Below are 12,866 nucleotides of genomic sequence, written 5' to 3' on the forward strand. Positions count from 1 at the left end.
TATAAAAAATTTGTCTTGCTCGGCACCTATAGTTTACTCGGCTCCTATATTGGCTTAGCATCTATTAGTCACTCGACATTGTCTATCTGCTCGGCATCTATATTATACTCAACATCAAGTAAGAAAATTTCTTAAGTGTGTTGATACTCAATTGTCAAAACCAATCTGAGACCAACAATCTCCCCCTTTGACATAAGCGTCAAAAACACTTAACAATACATGATGAATCTAATCTCTTTGAGTATAATATACATTTGTTTGGTATATATAGAATACTTCAAAAATTGTTCAAAATTTTGTGAATATACCTCAAAATTTATAACTCCCCCTGAGTTGATGTGCCATTGTTGTATCCACAACTTCTCATGTTGGATTTGTCTCATGTTGATTCTAATACTCTTTATCTCTACCTTGCCATTCTTTCTCTATCTGCTATGTTTTGTCTACCTTGCTCTGGTTTTACTCTCCCTTTCACACATCTTCCCTTGAAGTTATAATTGACTGTTGGCTTATCTATTTCTCTTCCTCAAAATTTATAACCTTATCTCCCCCTTAGTTTTATCTCCCCTTTTTATTATAATTATCTCCCCCTTTTTCGATACTTATGTCAAAGGGTTCTATACATTAACTGAATTCGTAGCCAAAAAGGATTTATTTACCTCCATAACTATCCTCAGAGCGGCATCCTAGTTGTCTAGTGCAATTTCCAGTGATTTAAGCTAGATGGTTGTCTCTGCTGCAAGGTTAACTAGGCCTTCCAATGTAGAAAGATTGGGATCTTTCTTTAACACATTTTCAGCATAGGCCAATTCTTTCTGCAAAATTTCCATGTGTGGGGTGATGGCAAATTGAATATGTTTTAACTTGGCCTTTACATTTGCCTCATCTGATGTTAGTACAGCTAGTGCCTTCTAAGTGTGAAGCGCAGTTTGAAAATGCTTCTCACTCTGAGCTGGATCCTTAGGTAGTTGCATGCTTGATATTTTAAGGTTCCTCTCCAAGGTCATTATTCACTATCTAGTCTCTTGTGTTGATTTCATAGGGAATTAAAAAGATTCGATCTTATCTTTTAATCCTTTGAGATTCATCTTGTGTTGGCTCAAAAATAGTTTACATCTTAGTTTGTAAGGGCACAAACTCTTATGTTGATTCTGTGTTACTTGGCACTTACTGATTATTGATGTTTGGCATATATAAAAATTCTGACTTGCTCAGCACCTATTAAAAATTTTACTTGCTCGGCACCTATAGAAATTATGTCTTGCTCGACACCTATAGTTTGCTTGGCTCCTATACTAGCTCGGCATCTAAATGACTCAGAACTGTCTATCTACTCGGCATCTATTGTAACTTGGCATCTATATTATACTCGGCATCAATTAAGAAAATTTATTAAGTGTGTTGACACTTAATTATCAAAACCAATCTGAGACCAACATTAGAGCCAAGTTGTCGAACATTGGCTCTTCAAATTAATAATCAAACTTAATTCATATCTAGCATCATTCTTCTACGTACAATAACTACAATGGCTAATGCAATCAGACTCAAAGATAGATTTGGTGGTAAAGACCATTTCATTGCATGAAAATTCAGAATTATGATGGCTCTTGACAAAAATGATGTATCACAGTTCATTGATAAGGAATTCAAACAACCTGATATTGAACCTAATAAAACTACCTGGATCAAAGGAAATAGGAAAGACATGAGAATCATATTAGATGGAGCAAAAAAATGAAATAGTACCTATGCTAATGAAACATCAAACGAAATTCAAAATGATGAGTGCACTAATCAATACATATGAGGTTAATAATAAGATCATAACCATGTCACTAAAAAGGTAACTAAATCATATAAAATAAGGATGGAAGAGCCTATGAATTCATACTTCCTAAGGGTGGCTGGTCTAAGAGATGAACTTACGAGCATTGGGTACATAATTGATGATGAAGAATCAACAATAATGGCAATAGATGGATTACCAAATTCATGCGAAATATTCTCACAAACAGTAAGTGCTAGAGACAAACTTCTAAACTTCAATAGACTTAAAGGATATTGCCTTCAAGAAGAATCTAGGCAACTCAAGAAATGAAGAAAATTGAAAACTGAGCATGAAGAACTTCATATTCCCAACACAAATTCCTATAAAGGTTAGAAGAAGCATTTCAAGAAGAAGAAGGGTAATCAAAGAAATGACAAACCTAAGAAAGCTTTATCCAAAATAAAATGCTTCAAATGTGAAAAATTTAGACACTATAAATCTAATTGTCTTGAAAATTCAAAAAAGCAAGTAAATTGTACAAACATTACTAAGAAAGATGAAAACTATGATCTTGAGAAACATGTATTATATTCAGCACTATCAAGTGGATTATCAAGCAAAGCTTAGGTAATTGATAGTGGATCATCTCGACACCTTACAGGATACAAAGAAGTGTTAGACTCATTATTAGAATCAATTTAAGATGAAGTTACTATAGGTGATAATTCCACTCATCCTATCAAAGGAATTGGGAACTGCACCTTGAAACTAAAATCACACATTTATGTTATCTCAAAAGAGTACTCTATGTACCAAGAATCAAGAGAAATCTAATCTCTGCTACAGCACTTGAAGATGATGAACACAAAGTTACATTTATGGATGGTAAAGTAATGACTTGGTCTTAGAACTCTTAAGTTAAGAAATCAAAGTTAATTGGTCAAAGAAAGGGATATGTGTATGAATTAAATACAAAACCTAGTCAACCTATTCAACCCTTAATTCAGGAAGCTACTGATGTAAACAAAATATGGCATAGAAGGTTAGGACATCTAAATTTCAAAACCTTATCTACTATGGAGAAGATGGTTACTGGTTTACCTAAGTTAAATAAAGATCATTCGAGCATCTACAAAAAATGTGATTTATGTAAGAACAACAAAAATCCATTTCAAGATTGCACTAGAAAAACTAACAATGTTTTAGAATTAGTCCACTCATATTTATGTGGACCTATGTATGTTCCTTCCCTTGGAGGATTTTGGTACTCTATACTTTTTATATGATTTCTCTAGGAAAACATGGATTTACTTCTTAAAATGTAAAGAATTTGAAGAAATCCTTAACAGATTCAAAGAATTAAAATCCTAAACTAAAAATCTATCAAGATACAAAATTAAAAAATTTAGGTCTGACAATGGAGGGGAATACACTTCAGATTTGTTTAACAATTTTTGTAAGGAAGCAGGAATTAAGAGGGAGTATATTGTTTCTTATAACCCATAGAAAAATGGAGTAGCAGAAAGGAAAAATAAAACAATTGTAGAAGTAACAAGAGATATGATACTTGATCAAAATTTAGAGTATCATCTTTGGGAAAAAGCCTCATGTACTATTGTCTATATTCAAAACAAAAGTCCTCACTCTTACCTTGGAGATAAACTCCTGAAGAAGTCTTTCCTATGGTTAAACTAAATATAAGTCATCTTAGGATATTTGGCTGCCCTGTATACATACATGTTCCAAAAGAAAAGAGAACTAAGTTAGAACCCTCCGATAGGAAAGGTATTTTTGTTGAGTATAGTGAAACATCTAAAACATATAGAGTTTACATGTTAGGTCAGAAAAACATTGACCTTAGTAGGGATGTAATATTTGAAGAAGATTTAGCATTCAAAAAAGCCCTAAGTTTTGAAGATCCTACACATATACCTAATTCTAAAGAAAATTATGAATCTGAGTTTCAGAAGGAGAACATTGAAGAAATTAAAGATGAAATTCAAAATCAAAGTCTCGAGGGAACTCAAAATCCCAAGAAAAGACCACTTTGGGCTATTAAAACTATAGAGAGGAAACACACAAGACTTTGTTGCACCATCTGGAACCTTCAAAGAAAGCAAAAGACCCAAAAGATTTTCTAGTTATGCAACAAACATGAGTGATTTATCTATTAATCTCATATCAGTTTTGACATATGAGTGAAAATATAATTAAGTCATTTACTTAGTTCATTTCAAACAAGTAACACATGTCGAGTATAAGTTGTCAAATAGTGTATGCTAAGCAATACATATTTAGTGTAAGTCGAGTAACTAGTAAATGCCTAGTCACTCAAGTGCTAAGCAAATGGTATGTGTTGAGCTATTCAGATGTTGAGTGATCAATGGATGTCGAGTCATTTAGAGGCTGAGTTATAGCATTGAAGTTGTAGTTGATGTCAAGCATCTAGGACTTCAAGTGTTGAGTTACACAGTTTTGACATAGTTGTTTGTAATGGCACAAGCTTCTATGTAAACCATTTTTGGGCCAACTAAGGATTGTTTTATGATCTTTGTTGATAAGGATGAATCTTAAATGTGAATCTCTATGTATTACATGTATCCAATTAGAAAAAGGGAAGATTTGAGTGGCAATAGGGGTGAATCATAATCATTGATTCATACCTAACCTTAAGTCACCTAGGTCTTCTTAAGGAAGACAAATCCTAAACTTTTTATGAATGCTTAAGAAGAATTACAGAGAGTGAATGCAAAAACAGAGCATTCATGGTGATTAAGGTGTTATGAATTGAGTTACATTGCAGAATCAGTTAAAGGAGAAGGAAAGGAATGAGAGGATAGCATAGATACATCTAATCATAAAGGATCAAGTACACATCAGTATATAGGTGATTTGACATCAAGCAATAGAGTGCTAACTGAAGGACCATTATTGAGACATTTAAACAGGTGAATCAGTTAAATCTCTTAACAGAATAGTCTTAATGGGCTATTGTAAATCTTTTAACAAGGTGCTTACTTCATTGTAAGTTAAAGTCCTCTTAATAGGCACACTTTTAGCAGGTTGTTTAAATCCTTTAACAGGGTAAGATCTAACAATATTGTAAGCATTTAACATGGTAGGCCTTTCATAGGGTAGATCATGTTTCATTATCAAACATTGTAACCTTTATTGGATACACTTTATTACTACAGTGGTGAAGATTTGTGAGTGTCATCCTCACCCTAGTTTTACCTTCTCCTTGGAGGGTTTTTGGGTAACCAAATATCTTGTTTCATACATGTGTTGAATATTTTACTTTCATGCTATGGTTGTATATGTTTAATTTGATATTTTAGTTTATATGCATAGATTGTGAGATGGATGTGTGGTTTTACTTCTATTTTGAATATAGATAATTGTACATCAGGCTTCTACCCAAAGATAATTTTCTAAATTTTGATCAAATATCATAGCTCTTCCTGCTTCTATAATTGTTATATTCTTCCTTTCTACTACCCCATTTTGTTGTGGGTTATAAGGAACAATATACTCCCTCCTAATTCCTACTTCTTTATGAAAAAAATATAAACAAAATTGAAGTATATTCCCCTCCATTATCAATACTAAGAGTTTTAATTTTGTGTCCTGATAGGTTTTCAGTTAGGAATTTGAATTTTATAAATCTCTTAAGGATTTCTTATGTTTTTTTATATTTTAAGTAAACCCATGTTTTCCTAGAGAAATCATCTATAAAAATTATATAGTACCAGAATCCTCCAAGAGAAGGAATAGACATAGGTCTACATAAATCTAAGTGGACTAATTCTAAAACATTGTTAGTTTTTCTAGTGTTGTCTTGAAATGGACTTTTGGTGTTCTTAACTAGAGCGCATCCTTTGCATATGTGTGAATAATCTTTATTCAACTTAGGTAAACTAGTAACCATCTTCTCCATAGTTAACAAGGATTTGAATTTTAGATGTCCTAACCTTCTATGCCACATTTCGTTTATATCAACAACTTCATGAATTAAGGCTTGAATAGGTTCTATATTTAATTCATACAAGTATCCATTTCTTTGACCAATCAAATTTGATTTATTAAATAAAGAGTTCTTAGACCAAGTTATTACTTTACTATCCATGAATGCAACATTATGTCCATCATCTTCGAGTTTTGTAATAGAGATTATATTCTCTTGATTCTTGGTGCATAGAGTACTCTTTTGAGATGGAGAGAAATATCCGACTTCAGTTTCAAGGTGTAGTTCCCAATTCCTTTTAGACAATGAGTGGAATTATCACCTATGGTAACTTCATCATTAACTTCTTTTGATGTTGAGTCTAGTATTTCTTTGTATCTTGTAATGTGTCGAGATGATCCACTATCAATTACACATGCTTTTCTTGATACTTCATTTGATAGTGTTGAATACAATACATGTTTCTCATGATCATAGTTTTCCTCTTTCCTAGTAATGTTTTTATAGTTTACTTGTTGCTTTGTATTCTTAGGGAAATTAGATTTATAGTGTTCAAATTTTTCACATTTGAAGCATTTTATTTTGGATAAATCTCTCTTAGGTTTGTTATTTCTTTGATTACCATTCTTTTTTAAGTGTGTCTTCTTACCTTTATAGGAATTTGTGTTAAGAACATGAAGTTCTTCATCTTCAGTTTTCAATTTTCCTCCTCTCTTGAGTTTACTAGATTCTTCTTGAATGCAATCTCCTTTAAGTCTATCAAATTTTGGAAGTTTGTCTCTAGCCCTTACTGCTTGTGAGAATATTTTCCATGAATCTAGTAATCTATCTATTGCCATTAAGGTTAATTCTTCATCATCAATTATGTACCCAATGCCTGTAAGTTCATCTCTTAGACTAACCACCCTGAGGAAGTATGAATTCATAGATTCTCCCTTCCTTATTTTTATATGATTTAGTTTCCTTTTTAGTGAGAGGGTTCTAGTTTTATTATTAACCCTATATGCATTTATTAGTGCACTTGTCATTTTGAATATCATCTGATGTTTCATTAGCATAGGTACTATTTCATTTTTTACTCCATCTAACATGATTCTCATGGCTTTCCTCTTTCCTTTGATCAAGGTAGTTTTATTAGGTTCAATATCAGGTTCCTTGGATTCCTTATCAATGAACTATGATACATTGTTTTCGTCAAGAGCCATCATAATTTTGAATTTCCATGCAATGAAATTTTCTTTACCATTGAATCTATCTTCAGATTTGATTGCATTAGCTATTGCAGCCATTGTAGGTAGAAGAATGAAGCTAGATATAAATTAAGTTTGATTACTAATTTGCAAAGCCAAGGTTCGACTACCAAAGCTTTGATACCATGTAAATTTTCTAGAAATTCTGAATAATTTTTTTGCAAATTCTAAACTTTCAATATTGATATAGTGTCTTTAGACTTGCTAAAGATAGTCTTAAATATATTAGATCTTGTATCAAGTGTTCTGGTTATGATGTATAGTTCTAATAAGTATTTATTTCCTCTATGAATCGTAGGAGGGAGTAAATGCTAAAGGAGCAGACTTGTTGTAATTTGTGTGTCCTTTATCCACATTCTTACCCCTATATGGCACCCAAGAGGCATGTCCTTAGAAAGGACATGACTCTTTCCAGGTTGGTCCTCTATATAAATTACTAAATATATTGTCAAGATCGATGTCTTCTAGGATTATAATTAGTTAGCAAGTAAACTAACTATAGCTCCCAAATTTTCTAACAATTGTTGCATTTGCAACTTGGCAAGGTCATAGGTATGATCCTTCTTTACTATCTTATAACCCATGTCAACGACAATACATGGTACATTGTTGAGCCTGCTTGATTGGTAGAATTTATGTGTTGTTATCCTCACTACAAATGCAATTAGAGGATCACAGATAGTATCAATTGTCATGCCTCATGTGTTCCACACTGCCCCTGTATACTTCTCAATGACCTCTTTAGATTCACTTCTCATGGTTTTATGTCGGTTAAGTGTTGGATACCTTGTTATTCTATGTACAATTTTCTTTGTGATTTTCACTAGTCCATTATCCAACCATATAGAATTATCATGAATTCTACTCAAGACTATCTTAATCCATTCAGTCTTGAAAACATTTGGAAAATCTAGGGCACAGATCAGTCCTTTTCTCTCTACTATTTTGAATTCATCCTTCAATGCTTTGTTTTCACATAATTTCCCATAGATCTCCCTAACTCCATGTCTCCTATACTACCCACCTTGCATGTGTAGAAACATCTTACATCTTGAATCATCAAAACTCCTCCAATTCAAGCTCTTCATAGGCTAAGTATCGAAGCTATACCTTTACAATCATCATGGTCGAGTCCAAGCACATCCAAGGAAGTTGAAGTTACATCATTTGTTGATGTGAACTTGAATGAAGTGATTGAATTGCCCAAGTTTAATTTTACAACTATCACTATAGAACAAATGAGCATACTTTAGGATGCTCTTGCAAAGAAGAAGAATCAAGAACTGCTCAAACAAGAGCATAGGTAGAAGCAAGCCTTGATAGATATCAAGGACATTTTTATTAATGCATTTGGTTTTCCAACACCAAAAGCAACAAACTTGATCATAGAGCAGCTAACCAGCTTAGTAGAGAAGCTAAATGACATAGACCTAGATTCAAATGTTAAACTACTTGAATGGTCTGAGAGGAAGTTTCAACATAAGGTTGATGAAAAGATATCAAGTGTTATTAACACTATCACAGGTTGAGTTAGCAACCAAAATAGACAGTGTGAAGAAGGTACTAGAGAACATTTTCTCTTTATACACCAAATTCTGTAATCCCACACTCTTCAAACAAGAAATAAGGAGTCACATACTGAGTTTGGAGAGTCATATACAATCATCTGGTATTACACTACTGAAGTCTCTAGCCCAAAGTGAGAAACATTTCAGAAACCTCCTCAACTCCCAGAGTTAATTAGTAGTATTACACATAGATGAAGCTAACATCAAGGCTAAATTTATTAGCATCCAATCTATTCTGACTCCACATATAAAGATATTGCAGAAACACTCATGAAGAAAGATCTACATCTTTCTACTCATGAAGGCTTAGTTCATCTTGCTACCAAGCTGGCCATCCAAATCAAATCATTGGAGGTGGCTTGTGATAACTGGGATGCAGCTTTCAAAATAATGTTAGAGGTCCACAAATCATTTTTGGACAAATACACTCTCAGTGTATAACCCTTTGACCTAAGTGTCAAATTGGGGGAGAAAGAGAAAAATGAAGGGAGAAATAAGAAGTATGGGGGAGATACTATTTTTGAAGACAAGAGATGTTAATGACAGAAATAGAGTACATCTACTTAGTCGAAGGATTAATTTTAATTCAAATACAAAATAGCACAATCAACTCAAGGCGAGTTATTGATTTTTGAGGTATGACTGATGAGTCATAAGCTTTTGCAAAATTTTGAAGCTTTTGCAAAATTTTGAAGTTTTTGAAATTTTGTATGTATATGGATATTATTTGAGTTATGCTTGAACGGCTAAAGGTTATTCATACATGATCAAGTATTTTTCCACTCATGTCAAAGGGGAAGATTGTTAATCTCACATTGGTTTTGACGTCTGAGTGACAATATACTTAAGTCATTTACTTAGTTCATGTCGAACAAGTAATACATGTTGAGCATAAGTTGTCAGATAGTATATGTTGAGTGACAGATATTTAGTGTGAGTTCAGTAACTAGTAAGTGTCGAGTCACTCAAGTGTCAAGCAGATGGTATGTGTCGAGCTATTCTAATGTTGGGCGATTAGTGGATGTTGAATCATTCAAAGGTTGAGTTACAACATTGAAGTTGTAGTTAATGTCAAGCATCAAGGGCTTCAAGTGTCGAGTTACACAGTTTTGACATAGTTGTTTGTAATGGCACAAACTTCTATGTAAACCATTTTTGGGCCAGCTTAAGGATTGTTTTAAGATCTTTGTTGACAAGGATGAATCTTAAATGTGAATCCCTATGTATTTCATGCATTCAATCAGAAAAAGGGAAGGTTTAAGTGGCAATATGGGTGAATCACAACCATTGATTCATACCTAACCCTAAGTCACCTAAGTCTTCTTAAGGAAGGCAAACCCTAAAAATTTTACAAATGCTTAAGGAGACTTGAAGAGAGTTTGCATGCAAAAATAGAGCATTCATGGTGATTAAGGTGTTATGAATTGAGTTACGTTGCAAAATCAGTTAAAGGAGAACAGAGGAAAGGAATTAGAGGACATCAAAGATACATTTGATTAGAAAGGATCAAGTACACATCAGTATAGAGGTGATCTGACATCAAGTAACAGAGTGCTAACCAAAGGATCATTGCTGAGACATTTTAACAAATGAATCAATTAAATCTCTTAACAGAGTGGTCTTAACAGGTTGTTGTAAATCCTTTAACAAGGTGCTTACTTCATTGTAAGTTAAAGTCCTCTTACCAAGCACAATTTTAGCAGGATGTTTAAATCCTGTAATAGGGTAAGATCTAACAATTTTGTAAGCCTTTAACAGGGCAAACCTTTCACAAGGTAGATCATGTTTCATGATCAACCATTGTGGATACACTTTATTACTACAGTAGTAAAGATTTGTGAGTGTCATCCCCAACCTAGTTTTACCTTCTCCTTGGAGGGTTTCTGGGTAACCAAATATCTTGTGTTATACATGTGTTGAATATTTTATTTTCATGCTATAAATGTATATGTTTAATTTGGTATTTCAATTTATATGCATAGATTGTGAGATGGATGTGTGGTGAATAGTTTTTGAGGTTGAAAGTTTTAAAGTGTTTATTCACACCCCCCACCCCCTCTCTAACTTTACTTCCCTATGGTATAAATAAGAACCAACCAATGTTTCAGATGCTATTAAACATACAACTTGGAAGGATGCTATGCCAGAAGAATACCAATCCATTATTAACAATGATGTTTGAGAAATTGTTCCAAGGCCTGAAGGAAAATTTGTTGTTTCTTCGAAGTGGATATTTAAAACCAAGCATGTTACTGACGATAGCATTGAAAAATATAAAGCCAAATTTGTAGCTAGAGGTTTCTCTCAGGAGGGAATTGATTATGAAGAATCTTTTTCTCCAATTGCTAGATACACCTATGTAAGAGCAGTCCTATCTGTTGTAGCATCGAAGGGATGGAAAGTACATTAGTTGGATGTGAAAATAGCATTTCTAAATGGAAAGATTATAGAAGAGGTATATTTGGAACAACTTGAAGGATTTGAAACTCATAATCCTAAGATCTTTGTTTGCAGATTCAAGAAAGCTCTCTATGGGCTTAAATAGGCTCCCAAGGCATGATATGAAAAAATTGATACATATCTCATCAGTTTAGGTTTCTCTAAGAATAAAGTTGATCCAAGTTGATTCTATTATAAAAGGAATAAAGATGATATAATAACTTTGACACTATATGTTGATGATTTACTAATAACAGGTGATGATCATCTTATAAATCAATGCAAGAAAGATCTAATCAATGAATTTGATATGAAATATTTAGGACTCCCTTATTACTTCTTAGGACTGGAAATGTGGCAGAACTCTAATAGCATCATACTTAATCAAGAAAAGTATACATTGACATCTTCAACAGATTTGGAATGTGGAACTAAAGACCTATGTCTTATTACTTCTTAGGACTAGAAGTGTGGCAGAACTCTAATAGCATCATACTTAATCAAGGAAAGTATACATTGACATCTTCAAGAGATTTGGAATGTGGAATTGTAGACCTATGTCTTCTCCAATGGAGACTAATCTACACAAACTTAAGGAAGCAATAGCAGAATCACCTTCCATAGATTCTACTCTTTACAAATAGATGATTGGATCCCTTATGTACTTGGTAAATACAAGACCTGATATTTGCTATGATGTTAATGCCTTAAGTCAGTTTATGTGTGAGCCAAAGGAGATTCACCTAGTTGCAGTCAAACACGTTATGAGATACAAGGCACTCTTAACCTTGGGCTCAAGTATGAGAAAGTTGACTTGGACTTACATGGGTTCATAGACTCAGATTGGGTTGGAAGTGTTATTGATAGGAAAAGCACTTTAGGATGTTGTTTCAGTTTAGGCTCAGAGATGATATCATGGATATGCAGAAAAAAGGCATTAGTGCACAGAGTTCCATAGGAACTAAATAAATTGCAACAACAATGGTCTCTTGGGAAGGAGTTCGGCTTAGAAAGTTATTTGTGAGAATATTTGGTTAAATAATGAATCCTACTATTACTCACTGTGATAATCAAGGTTCCACCAAGCTTTCTATGAAACCAAATTTTCATGACAAGTCCAAGCATATTGAAATTTCTCACCATTATTTAAGAGATATGGTAGACAGGAATACTATAAAAATAGAATACAATGGCACTGCAGATCAGACTAGATATTCTTACCAAACCTCTCTCTCGAGTGAAAATAGATCACTTTAGAAAAAGACTTGGTATGGTTGAATTATAATACATTTGTATTCTTTAATTATTAATGAAATAATTTTGAGTTAAAATTATTATCATCAAGCTATTGATTGTTATGAGCTTCACCATTTGTATTCATTATCTAAGAGGTGATGATCTCTGAGATAATGAACACTTATATAAAAGACATTATGAGAGATGATGATCTCTAAGATAATATACTGAACAGTAGAGAACTACTATCAAATCTGAATGAGTTCAAGATCACATAGTGATGTAGACATTTCTATGCCTATGAGTCACAACTTAGATAAAGGAAGAATTTAATCATTCTCCGGATTTTATCCTGTGTACTAGTAGATCTTAACTCAAGATCATATTGTGATATATGTCTGTCAATTCTTATGAGTCACAACTTGGATAAAGGAAGAATTTAATCCTTATTGCATTTCATGCAATATTGTTATCACGAGTATAAGTGATAAGTCATATAACATAGTATCATGTGTTCAATGATACCACATGTTTAGAAAGTTCAAATAGATATAGAGTATCAATCTATGCTTATTCAGCTTAATTGATGGTGCTAGATAATTAATCTCTCGGTATGATTATCAAGTTAAGAGAGAGTG

This window comes from Cupressus sempervirens, chromosome 4 (assembly GCF_028749045.1).
Source record: "Cupressus sempervirens isolate cs-2001-9-10 chromosome 4, ASM2874904v1, whole genome shotgun sequence".
Lineage (NCBI taxonomy): Eukaryota > Viridiplantae > Streptophyta > Pinopsida > Cupressales > Cupressaceae > Cupressus > Cupressus sempervirens.